Genomic DNA, 12,233 nt, shown 5'->3' on the forward strand with positions numbered 1-12,233 from the left:
TCGTGTGCACATTAAAAAGCGGAAAAACGGGGAACGAAGCTCGTCTAGTAGCTACTTCAAGCTTGTCGCCTTTGAGTGGGAGAAAGTGAGACCTGGACAAAAATATGGTTTACAAATGTTGCATGTATATCATTGTCAAACGGTGTTTTGGAGCATGGATATATACAAATGACTGACCAAAACCATAATCCAATAAATTATGAAGATGCTTTTCGATTGCAATAATACCTTTGAGTTTGGATCTTTTACGCAGCCTGGTAATTCTACTTCAATAGCTCATTAAGAAATGAATCTTTTAGAGCTGACCCAAGAGTGAGTGAGGCTAATAAAACAAGTTATGGACGAGTGTGTCTTTTCGACAGCATTTGTGTCAATTTTGTTTTATAAATACCAATGTGTTTTAGCTTTAGATCTTTTTCCAACAGGTGTGGTTTTTTTTTTTATCTTTTTCAGAGTTAATAGCAAATGATTGTTTTTATGTGCCTCACCCATAGGCCAATCCTTAGTTTTAGTAGTGAAAATGGGCTAACCTGGAGTCAGTTTGAGAATATGACAAAATCCTGACTAATGATGACATAACATCAAACATGGAGTGAATGGCAGTATATGTCAACAATGCAAATACAAGCCAGTGACCCCTTTGTAATTTTGGTGTTGCTTTCTAATGATGTGTATTATTAACCAATCAATAAAACCAGTCAAGATGAAATGGAAATTGTCACACGAGAATTCAAAATTCTTACCAAGAAAGAAAATATATGGACCAGGCTTGATTTCTCCCGGAGTTAAAGGCTCAAATTAGCAGCGATTCACCTGAAAGAAGAAAAACAAGAAACAGAAATATGTCATCTATATTTGACACATCAGTCATACGTGGAAGTTCACTCATGAATGAAATTGTTTGACTGAAAGCAGAATCTATAAATATGGCTTGTCTAAATGACAACGAATGAGGACATTAAATTTTTATAATAGTTATGTAAGTGATATTAGAATAGATCATTCAGTATTGTATGAGAAAGATAATATACTACGAGTGTTTTTTTGTTATGAAGCTTATGATCCTGAATCGTCTTTTCTTGACTTTTGTGGAAGCAAATAACCAACTTCATTGTTGACATGTCATGGCAATATTTTAGCAATTGCATTATTAAAACTAATAAGATTCTGGCAGTTTACTTTGTCATCATTTAACTTATTCATCTTATCTGTATGATGCTATCTGTCTATTACTGCCTAGTAAAAAGATTCATGTAAGTTCATTTTATTAGTTTTTTTCCATCCTATTTTGGATTCTATAAGTGAATCTTTGTTTCTTACAAAGTTGTTCTGGTCATTCATTGTTGTTCAGCTTGGAAAGATGAGACAAAGGCATTTAAATTAACACATTCAATTTGTGGAGCATCAATAAATCGAGTAAATGGACGGTTTGTCCCGTTACACAGGTTTGACCGTGTATAACATTTGAAATGTGAATTGTAATACCCCAACATTTTCCCTCTTATATTTAATCAGAGACTCCTCAATTGCCTAAAAGCACTCAGGGTTTTTATCAGACAAAGCTTCTTCTAATCAAAGGGTCCTCAAGTTAGGGTTTTGGGTTTTCTCAGGAGAAAAGATGTATCAAGGGTTCCAATGGATTTCATATGGCTCATTATGTTTTGAGGTATCTCCATGTCAAAAGGCAAGCTTCAACTTCCAAGGATTGCTCATATAAATGCTCAGATGACCCACAGTCGACTATGGTGACCTAAAAGTTAACTATAGTCAAAATACAATCGGACTTCAAGACTTTTGGTCAACATCAAGTATTTGAGGTTATATCCATCATTTGATCAAAGGTTGATCATGGTCCATTAATAAAAACTCAGAAATGAACAAATTCAAAAGGTTCAAATTAGGGGTTTTTTATAGGAAAATTCAACTCAACTTTGATTCTCTACAACTTTGTCTCTCACAAGCCAAGGCCAGAAGCGCACCATTTGAGAGATATGGTACAAAATATTATAGGTCCTTTTCAAAGGTCAACCAAAAGCAGTTTTCTGTCAAAGGGCATATCATCAAGATAAAATCTCCAAATCAAAAATATGTTCCAAAGTGGCTTGTAAAAGACATCTTGAGGTTTCCAAAAAGTCATAGAACCCTTTCATATCTTAAAAATTGAGAGAGATATGCCTTGTCAAAATTGGACAAATTTTGGATGAAAAATGTGAAACGGATATGGTTCAAATGGATTTTCTTCCAAATGGGCTTGACTTTTTATGATCCAAACTTGCTTATGAGGCCACCAAGAATACCCAAACTCAATCCCACGACCATTTGATTTTTATTTATTATAATTTTAGTGAATTTTTATTCATTTTAAACATAATTTAAATCAAAATAATTAAAGGAAATATGGGAGATTTGATATGGTTTTAATTTCCAATCAAATCTAACTATCCAAATGCCATATTTTTGGTCCAAATTCGTGCACAAGCTTCAAGGGGAAGAAAGGAGCATTTTTGGAAAGATTTGAAAAAAGTTTCAATCAAATATCTTCACATCAATGAGCAATATTTTGGGATGGATTGGAGAGTGTTTTCTGCAAAATAATTGACCTAATTCAATGGTATATAAACCAACAACAATTGCAGACGCAGGGGGGACTAAAATTGGAGGCGTAAAGGCAAAACTGAGTTCATAAAAAGTGAAGAAAAATCAAGTTTTGTTTGGAGCGTCGGAGGTTGATTTAAGGCGTTTTAAGCATCCCAATCAATTCCTTGGTGTTTCTGGAAGCTAACCCAATCATCACCTTCAACTCAGCCCACACAGAAGCGAAATTATATGCTCACAAAAGAGCAAAAAATTTCTTGAACTCGATTCGATGCCTATACGTATTCTGCACTTGGGTTAATTATATATTTGTGTTTGTACTGATGTTGTGATTCTATCTGGGTACTTTAATTTGAGTTTCACTACAGGCTGAGAGTTCCACCATTATGTTGGGAAATAACCTCCATAATTTCCCTCCTCCGTGAACTCAAAATTAGGCACTAGCGGAAACGTGAAAAATATAAGCAAAATGACACAAGAATTTTAGCGTGGAAAACCTTCTCAATGTGAGAAAGGAAAAACCACGGGACCCTTAGGCCTCTTAAAACTTCCACTATAATGATAATGGGAATACAACAACTTCACCCTTAGGTGGAACTCTCTACAATGTATCTCTCAATTTGTAAGAAACACTCTCACAAATTGGCTCACTATTTCTCTCACAAGAAAACTCTCTAAGAAACAATTTTCTCTCTTGAGAAAAAAAACTCTATTTCTCTTGCTTCTTGTTTCTCTTGTGGTTGTGTGAATTGAATGCTTGCTCTTGGTCCTATTTATAGGAGAAGCAAGGCAAAGACCCCTTACATGCATAAAGACACTTGTCTTTTGTCTTCCATGCACCATAACAAGTGTACTTTACAATACATGCACCACAACAAGTGTATTTTGCAAGACATGCACCATAACAAGTGTATACCATAAGCATTGCTAGATGTCATCACATGCAACCTTCCATTTTGTCAAATGTGAGTTTGCTATGTGGAAATGGCTGGACCCCACATTTCTCCCCCTCCAGCCATGGGGGAATGTCCTTTGATTAGTTTGGGGTTGCTGCCAATCCAGCAACATGTTTGCAAAACTCTATCTTCTCTTTTGGTAGAGGTTTTGTCATCATGTCTGCCCCATTATCATTAGTATGAACTTTCTCTACTTTCAATAGTTTACTCTCCAACACGTCACGAATCCAGTGATACCTCACATCAATGTGTTTTGACCTTGAGTGATATGTTGAGTTCTTGCTAAGATGAATTGCACTCTGACTATCGCAATAGAGAACATAACTTTCTTGATTCTGGCCTAACTCTTGCATGAACTTCTTCATCCACAGGATTTCCTTACACCCTTCAGTGATTGCAATGTATTCAGCTTCTGTGGTACTCAAAGCAATACACTTTTGTAATCGTGATTGCCATGAGACAGCTCCCCCTGCAAAAGTAATCAAATATCCAGAAGTAGATTTTCTTGAATCTACATCTCCTGCCATATCTGCATCTACATGCCCAATGAGTAATTGTTTTTCATTGCCAAAGCACAAACACTGTTTGGCAGTTCCTCTTAGATACCTCAATATCCATTTCACAGCATTCCAATGCTCCTTTCCTGGATTCGACAGGAATCTACTCACAACTCCTACAGCATAAGCAATGTCTGGTCTTGTACAAACCATTGAATACATAAGGCTACCCACAGCTGAAGAATAGGGTACCTTGCTCATTTCTTCTTTTTCTTCTTCATTGCTTGGACATTGTGTCTTACTGAGTTTTAGATGAGCAGGTAGTGGTACATGCACAGGTTTAGCATTATACATGTTAAACCTCTCAAGGACTTTCTTGATATAATCTTCTTGTGACATCCACAACATTCTTTTGGGCCGATCTCAAATGATCTTCATTCCCAGAATCTTCTTAACTACGCCCAAATCTTTCATGGCAAAAGATTTGCTCAATTCCTTCTTTAGAGAAGCTATCTTTGTCTTGTCTTTCCCAACAATGAGCATATCATCAACATACAACAAAAGTATGATGGGTTCACCATTATCATATTTCTTCATAAACACACAATGGTCTGCGGATGTCTTTTCAAATTTATGTCGGGTCATGAAAAGTTCAAACTTTTTGTACCATTGCCTTGGAGCTTGCTTCAACCCATATAAACTTTTCTTCAAGCGACACACAAGGTGTTCTTTGCCTGGTTCCGCAAATCCTTCGGGTTGCTCCATGTATATTTCTTCCTCTAAGTCTCCATGTAAGAATGCTGTTTTAACATCAAGTTGCTCTATCTCCAAGTCTAGCGTTGCAGCTAGACCAAGAACTGCTCTTATGGATGTCATCTTTACTACTGGTGAGAATATGTCTTCAAAGTCTATGCCTTTCTTCTGATGGCATCCCTTCACGACAATTATTGCTTTGTATCTAGGGTTTGGGTTGTTCTCTTCAGACTTGAGTTTGAACACCCACTTAATTTTCAGAGCCCTTCTTCCTTTTGGTAATTTCACCAAGTCGTACGTTTGGTTCTCCTTTAGTGATTGTAATTCTTCTTGCATGGCTTGCATCCATTTGTCCCTGTCATCCGTCTCAATGGCTTCCATGAAGCTTTGGGGTTCTCCTTCATCAGTGAGAGTGACATACTCATCTGGGGAATATCTTGTTGATGGTTTTCTTACTCGCACGGGTCTTCTCACTTGGTGTTCTTGGTCTCTTTGATCAGTATCTATCATTTGCTCTTCCTGTATTTCCTGGTCTTGTTCTATTTGTTCAGGTTCCTCCATATGATGGGATTGTTCTTCCTGATCAGGTTCAATATCTCGTTGAGGAATCTCTCCCCCTGAGTTTTGTACCACTATGGTCTTTGGCTTCTTAGATTGAACATCATGGATTGTTTGATCTTCATAAAATACCACATCTCTGCTTCGAACAATCTTCTTGTTTGCAGGATCCCATAATCTGAAGCCTAGTTCATATCTTGGTGAACCAAGATATATACACTCCTTCGTCTTAGCATCGAGTTTTGCTCTTTCATCTTTCGGGATATGGACAAATGCTCTACATCCAAATACTCTCAATTGATTGTAACAGGCTTTCTTTCCATGCCACACTTCATCCGGTATCTCTCCATTTAACGGTCTTGAAGGAGACAAGTTTATCAAATCAACTACAGTTCTCACTGCTTCACCCCAAAATGATTTTGGAAGTTTTGCATGAGAAAGCATGCTTCTTACTTTTTCTCCAATCGTTCTATTCATCCTTTCAGCTACTCCATTCATTTGGGGAGTCTTCGGAGGTGTCTTCTCATGTCTTATTCCATGAGCTTTACAATATTCTTCAAACGGACCTAGGTATTCACCTCCATTATCACTTCTTAAGCATTTCAACTTTCTTCCAGATGCTCGTTCTGCAGAGGCGTGAAACTCCTTGAAAGCTTGTAGAACTTGATCTTTCCTCTTCAATGGATACACCCACACCTTTCTGGAGTGATCGTCAATGAAGGTAACAAAGTATTGTGCGCCACCAAGAGACCTTTCAGATGTGGAGCAAACATCTGAGTGAACAAGACCTAGGATTTTCTTCCGTCTTCTTACATCATCTGATCTTTGAAAAGATACTCTGTGTTGTTTTCCTACTAGACAGTCTTCACAGGATTCAAGTGGTTGTCCCTTGATATTTGAAAGGTGATCTTTAGCAAGAATCTCTAAACCTTTCTCGCTCATGTGGCCAAGTCTTTTGTGCCACAATTCTTTGGTTGCATCTTGAGAAACATTAGTCTCTCCCTTGTTTATCTTTCCTTGCATAATGTACAGGGAGCCTTCCTTTTTGCCACGAGCAATTGTCATGCTCCCTTTGCTAAGTTTCCATCTACCACCACCGAACTGATTTATCATCCCCAAATCATCCAACTTTCCTACTGAGATAAGATTTAGACGCATTTCTGGTACATGTCTTACTTCCTTCAACACGAGCTTATTGTCATTTTCTGTGATCATAGTCACTTCACCAATACCAACAATCTTGCTTGTGACATGGTTTCCCATCTTCACCGTACCAAAATCTCCTCTTTGGTATGATGAGAATAGTTCTTCGTGAGGTGTAACGTGGAAAGATGCTCCTGTGTCAATTATCCAAGTGCAATCATCGAATGCAACATTTAGATAATTGTCATCTCCGATAAGGAAGAGATTATCGTCATTCGAGACTACTGCGGTTATCGTTCCATCTTCCTTATTCTTCTTTGGGTTTATCGAATCTGGATGGACTGTTCCAGCATGTTGATCTCTCTTCAAGAATCTACACTCAGGTCTTCTATGGCCAGGTTTGCCACAATAATAACAACTTAGTCTTGTGCGAGACTTGGATTTAGCTTGTGATCTCCCACGACCTCCTCTTTCACGATTCTTACCCCTTCCTCTATTATCAATAATGTTGGCTTCAAACTGGTTGTTGAATCCTCTTTCCCTCCGTCTTGACTCTTCATTTAGCAAGGAATCTGTAACAGAATCCACGACAAGTTTTCCGTCTGGAGCAGAGTTACTAAGAGCAACGACTAGAGTATCCCAACTCTCAGGTAGAGAACTTAGGAGTAGAAGAGTTTGCAACTCATCATCTATCTTCATGTCAGCTTTTGTCAGTTGATTCACAATACCTTTGAAGGTATTCAAATGTTCGATCATGTTTTGGCCATCTGAGTACTCCAATTTCACCAGTCGTCTAACAAGGTGAGCTTTGTTTCTCGGCGTCTTCTTTTGAATCAAGGACTCAAGTTTGGTCCATAACTCATACGCATTGGTATAAGTTGATACATGCTCGAATAGACTTCTATCTATGTATTTTCTAATCATGGCAACTGCCTTCCGATTTTGGAGCTCCCACTCTTTATCTTTCTTCTCCGTTGGCTTATCCTTTTCAGAAATTGGCTCGTGCAAATCTTTGCAATATAGGTGGTCTTCCATCATCGGCTTCCAATAAGTATAATTATCAGCCGTCAGCTTGAACATATCTCCATCACGACTGATAGAACCCTCCATTTTGAGAACACGGGAAAGTAGTTTCTTCAACTAGGAAATTTTGTAAATAATATTGTACACTGGAAAAGTCACCGTAGTTTGTGAATAGTGCAACTAGGAAGTTCCCAGGAAAGAGAGGTGGGTCAATATTGACACGCTTAAATACCAAGTCTTTCCTTAGCCAGAACTTACAAAGACACACTTTCGCAATACTACAATTTAGTTCCAACAATAAAAAAATCTTTTCTGATGTGGAAGATCAAACAATGTTGCAACCACAGAGCATACTAAGAATTTATTATAGGTACAACACCGTAGTTACCCAGAGCTCACACAGAGCTCTGATACCACTGTTGGGAAATAACCTCCATAATTTCCCTCCTCCGTGAACTCGAAATTAGGCACTAGCGGAAACGTGAAAAATATAAGCGAAATGACACAAGAATTTTAGCGTGGAAAACCTTCTCAATGTGAGAAAGGAAAAACCACGGGACCCTTAGGCCTCTTAAAACTTCCACTATAATGATAATGGGAATACAACAACTTCACCCTTAGGTGGAACTCTCTACAATGTATCTCTCAATTTGTAAGAAACACTCTCACAAATTGGCTCACTATTTCTCTCACAAGAAAACTCTCTAAGAAACAATTTTCTCTCTTGAGAAAAAAAACTCTATTTCTCCTGCTTCTTGTTTCTCTTGTGGTTGTGTGAATTGAATGCTTGCTCTTGGTCCTATTTATAGGAGAAGCAAGGCAAAGACCCCTTACATGCATAAAGACACTTGTCTTTTGTCTTCCATGCACCATAACAAGTGTACTTTACAATACGTGCACCACAACAAGTGTATTTTGCAAGACATGCACCATAACAAGTGTATACCATAAGCATTGCTAGATGTCATCACATGCAACCTTCCATTTTGTCAAATGTGAGTTTGCTATGTGGAAATGGCTGGACCCCACACATTATTAGGGCTCAAAGCTCCAAATTGGGGTTCTTCAAAATAAGTAAAATTGGACCAAGCTAAAGCCATTACCGTGTTCATAACACAATTTGCAATCGAACCATGTGATATTTTTTTCATTTATTTGCCGTGGTGTACGAGTGGGAATTCTGCAGGATTGAAGAAAAAAGCCCCGGCGAAGACGAAGAAGAACAGTACCACGCGCGCTTCACTTTTTGAATTTTGGTTCAGTCGCTTTATTTATATATATTAGGGTTTGAGATTATGGTTTTAACATCAAATCAACACAGCACGGAGGGCAAGGGAACTCACTAGCAAGCAAAGTGGCATAGGTTCGATTCTCGCTGGCCACGTTATTTTTATCAAGTTGTCTTCCTACGTATCCAGCGTGGCTATCACGTGTACGACTACTCTACACCATCAATCCCCGCCATCAGACCTCATCAGGATGGATCCAACGCTTCACAGCGTACAACTCCACCATGCTCACTCAAGGATCACTCACACAGGATTATAACCAGGTTTTTTACAATTTTTATTTTGTTTATTCATTTGTTTGATTTATTTATTATTTAGATTAAATGATAGCTATTTACATTTGATTTAATTTTCTTATTCAATTAGAATTAGGATTAGAATAAATTAGGATTAGGATTAGGATTATTTTCCCGATTGTTCGACTATTCCGATTTAATTAATTTAATTAATTTTAATTATTAAAAAAATCACAAAAAAACCCTAGAAAGGTTGTCAGCGTATTAGGGTTTGTCCGATCCCACTGCCCATTTGGCAAAACATTAACCCTTAATTAATTTTCTCCTCGATTCGACTATATCTATTAGTCGCATTGGCGAGAAATAAATTTAAAATAAATAATTTATTATTAATTCTAATTAAATTAATTCTTGGTTGATTCTCTCCTCGATCCGACTAAACCTTTTGGTCTCATTGACGAGAGATAAAATAATAAACGCAATAGTGAAATTCATTATCATGTAATAATCAAACCTATTGATTATGAGAGATAATGATAAAACTGATAATTTAATTATACAAAATTAAAATATACTTTATTTGGTGCTCGTGACGACCAAATCTATTGGTCAGAATGGCCAGCAATACATTATCTAATTCGTTAATTATAATGATCAAGTCTATTGATCATCGCAACTAACGGTGACATATTAAATCAGGGTTGTACGCCCAAATCTTAAAACACTCATTCAAACTACGAATTTTTATCACTTCGATTAGACAACTCAAAATGCCTTTCAAATCACAAATTCAAAACTACGATAAGGCAATTCAAAAAGCCTTCAAACCATATCATATCAAATTCAAAGGCGTACAACCCTGTGCCCGAACTATGTTGACTCTGATTCTCCATAAGGAGATACGTAGGCACTTGGTAACAAGGCGAGTCCCCTTCCCCAAAACCTCAATTCGTTCAAATATCGTTTTGCCCTTTTCATTTCATTAGCTATTAACTTAATTAGTTTTTTGCCATAAACCTCACAACGCTCTTAAGCTACAAATCTTGAATGCAAACCTTAGGAAAGGGTTAAGGGTGCCTAACACCTTCCCTTAACCTGATTATAATAATCTTACCCTGACTATTTACACTGCGTAGGGTTTCCTATTCGCCCTTCAGAATAGGTGGCGACTCTAAGAAGTTAATTTTAGGGCATGTTGCTACAGGAATAGAAAAGAAAACAATGTAATTTTCAAACTCACATGCATATCAATTTGAAAAATATTACCCGCACTTTTCACATAGATCGAAAAATTCACCGGATCAAAGTAGCCAAATTTTACGTCACCGGATTGACGTAGAGGTAGACACAACACAATCGTATAGCACCTCGACTCCATTTTCAACTTCAACACCACAAGTTTAACAACAACAAAATCAATATAAACCTTAACAATTAAATTAATAAAAAAATAACACATGTCATATCAATTACCTCTGTAACAGCAACATCAACCAAGAAATAAGAGAATCCCATTTCCTTCTTATAACTGTGAGTGTGTGCACATAATTTTGTTAGTTCAAATCATAAATTTGTAAAAATCTTCACTAAGTAATTGTGGGGTCCTCATACAAACTACATTTGACATATTTAGGCCTTTTATTAAAACCAACAGAGGTCATTAAACAGATAAAAAGTCAAATACATCAAGAAAGACAACTAGGCCAAGAAGAAACTTCTTAATCATAACAAAGCTTGCCAAGAGACCATATGATTACTCATCATAGTTTTCATGCTCAAAATGTAGCCGTAATTTTATTTGTAGTAACAAACCAAACATTCTCAACAAATAATATATATATTTGCAAACATGTTACGACAATTATAAACGAGTTATACTCAAAATGAACATAAGTAAACTCATTGTGGCATTTCAACAAACACTTTGTTCACAAAAATCACCTAAGTTTATAATCAATTTAACTTAAAATCAGCAAAAACCCTACCAATTGAATTAACTAACTGAGCTCGATAATAGATATAGAAAACAAAAACGTCAAACCGAAACTAAGAAAATCAAAAGATGAATTTACTTGAGTTGAAAGGGGAAAAAGGTACAAGCTAGGGTTCGGAGATTCGTTCTGTGGTTGCGATTGTGAGAGTTCAGATCATTGTGAATAAGATTGGTCCTGGTGGAACGGGTGAAGGCTTCATCAACTCCAAACGTGACCGATGCTCGACCGATTTTGCAATTTCTCTGTTACGAAGGCTTTGTTCGAGAAAACTCCAAACGTTTGTTAGGTTAGGGTTGAGTTGAAGTATTTGAGAAATCGTTTCAACTTGAAGCATTTGAGAAATTAGTTTTAGTATTGTTTAACTTGAATCACCATTAGCTTAATGGTTAATATTCACACTAAGTTATAATATGATTTTGGTTTAAATTCTTGTTTATAATATTTTTACCATATTTTTGGATTATTTATCAATATAATTATTTAAATTTTAATTTTTTAAAAATAAATATAATAATCATAGCGTTTCTTGTAACTATTTTTGTATATATATTCAAGGAAATTCCACCACCATATAGTACTACACACAATTATTTTTCCTGAAATTTTCAAACAACACCCACAATTTATTAAATTTAACCCATATTATGAAAGTAATAACAAAATTATTATCTTGATTTTATAATATTTTTTAGTTTTTTATATATGGATTTTCTATTTTTTACTTTTACTCTTTTTCTTCAATTTTTTAACTTTTAAAAAGTTTTGCAACAATTACATATATGTATTTAATAAAATTTATATGCACATAATTAACCTATAAACAGTTCAATTATAATTATAAATCGTTCTACAAATTCATCATTGTTTACGCACTTATCACAATTTAAGGTTTTGCTATAGCTAGTGGTATATTATTTGGTTCAGATAGTAGTTTTTATTCCTACTCTAGAAATTTTATGAAATTTTTATATTCAATTTTTCTATACCTTTTTAAATTTTATTTTTCAGAATTTTCATACTATTTTAAAAAATCATCATTTATTAAATTAAAAAAATTACTATTATTTTTAGAAACCCTTTAAATCTATTAAATTTTTTTGAAAAAAAAATATTTTATTTTAAAAGAAAAATATTTTACATTATTTTTTAGGTAACATTTAAGGTGAGGGTGCAACTAAATCCCTCACCG

General features: G+C 35.8%; 1 long non-coding RNA gene across 2 annotated transcripts; it reads right to left on the reverse strand.

The window, feature by feature from the left end:
- LOC131596303 (uncharacterized) lies at positions 1-11,407 on the reverse strand. Of its 2 annotated transcripts, XR_009282271.1 has the most exons (5): positions 11,123-11,407; positions 10,524-10,578; positions 10,317-10,434; positions 744-813; positions 1-92 (listed from the first exon to the last, which is right to left on the reverse strand). It is a non-coding gene; the product is annotated as an uncharacterized LOC131596303 (long non-coding RNA). The 2 variants fall into 2 exon arrangements; XR_009282270.1 differs by having other exon boundaries at positions 11-813.
- Between the last annotated feature and the right edge of the window lie 826 nt (positions 11,408-12,233).

The sequence above is a fragment of the Vicia villosa genome, linkage group LG4 (genome assembly GCF_029867415.1).
Source record: "Vicia villosa cultivar HV-30 ecotype Madison, WI linkage group LG4, Vvil1.0, whole genome shotgun sequence".
NCBI classification, from domain to species: Eukaryota; Viridiplantae; Streptophyta; class Magnoliopsida; order Fabales; family Fabaceae; genus Vicia; species Vicia villosa.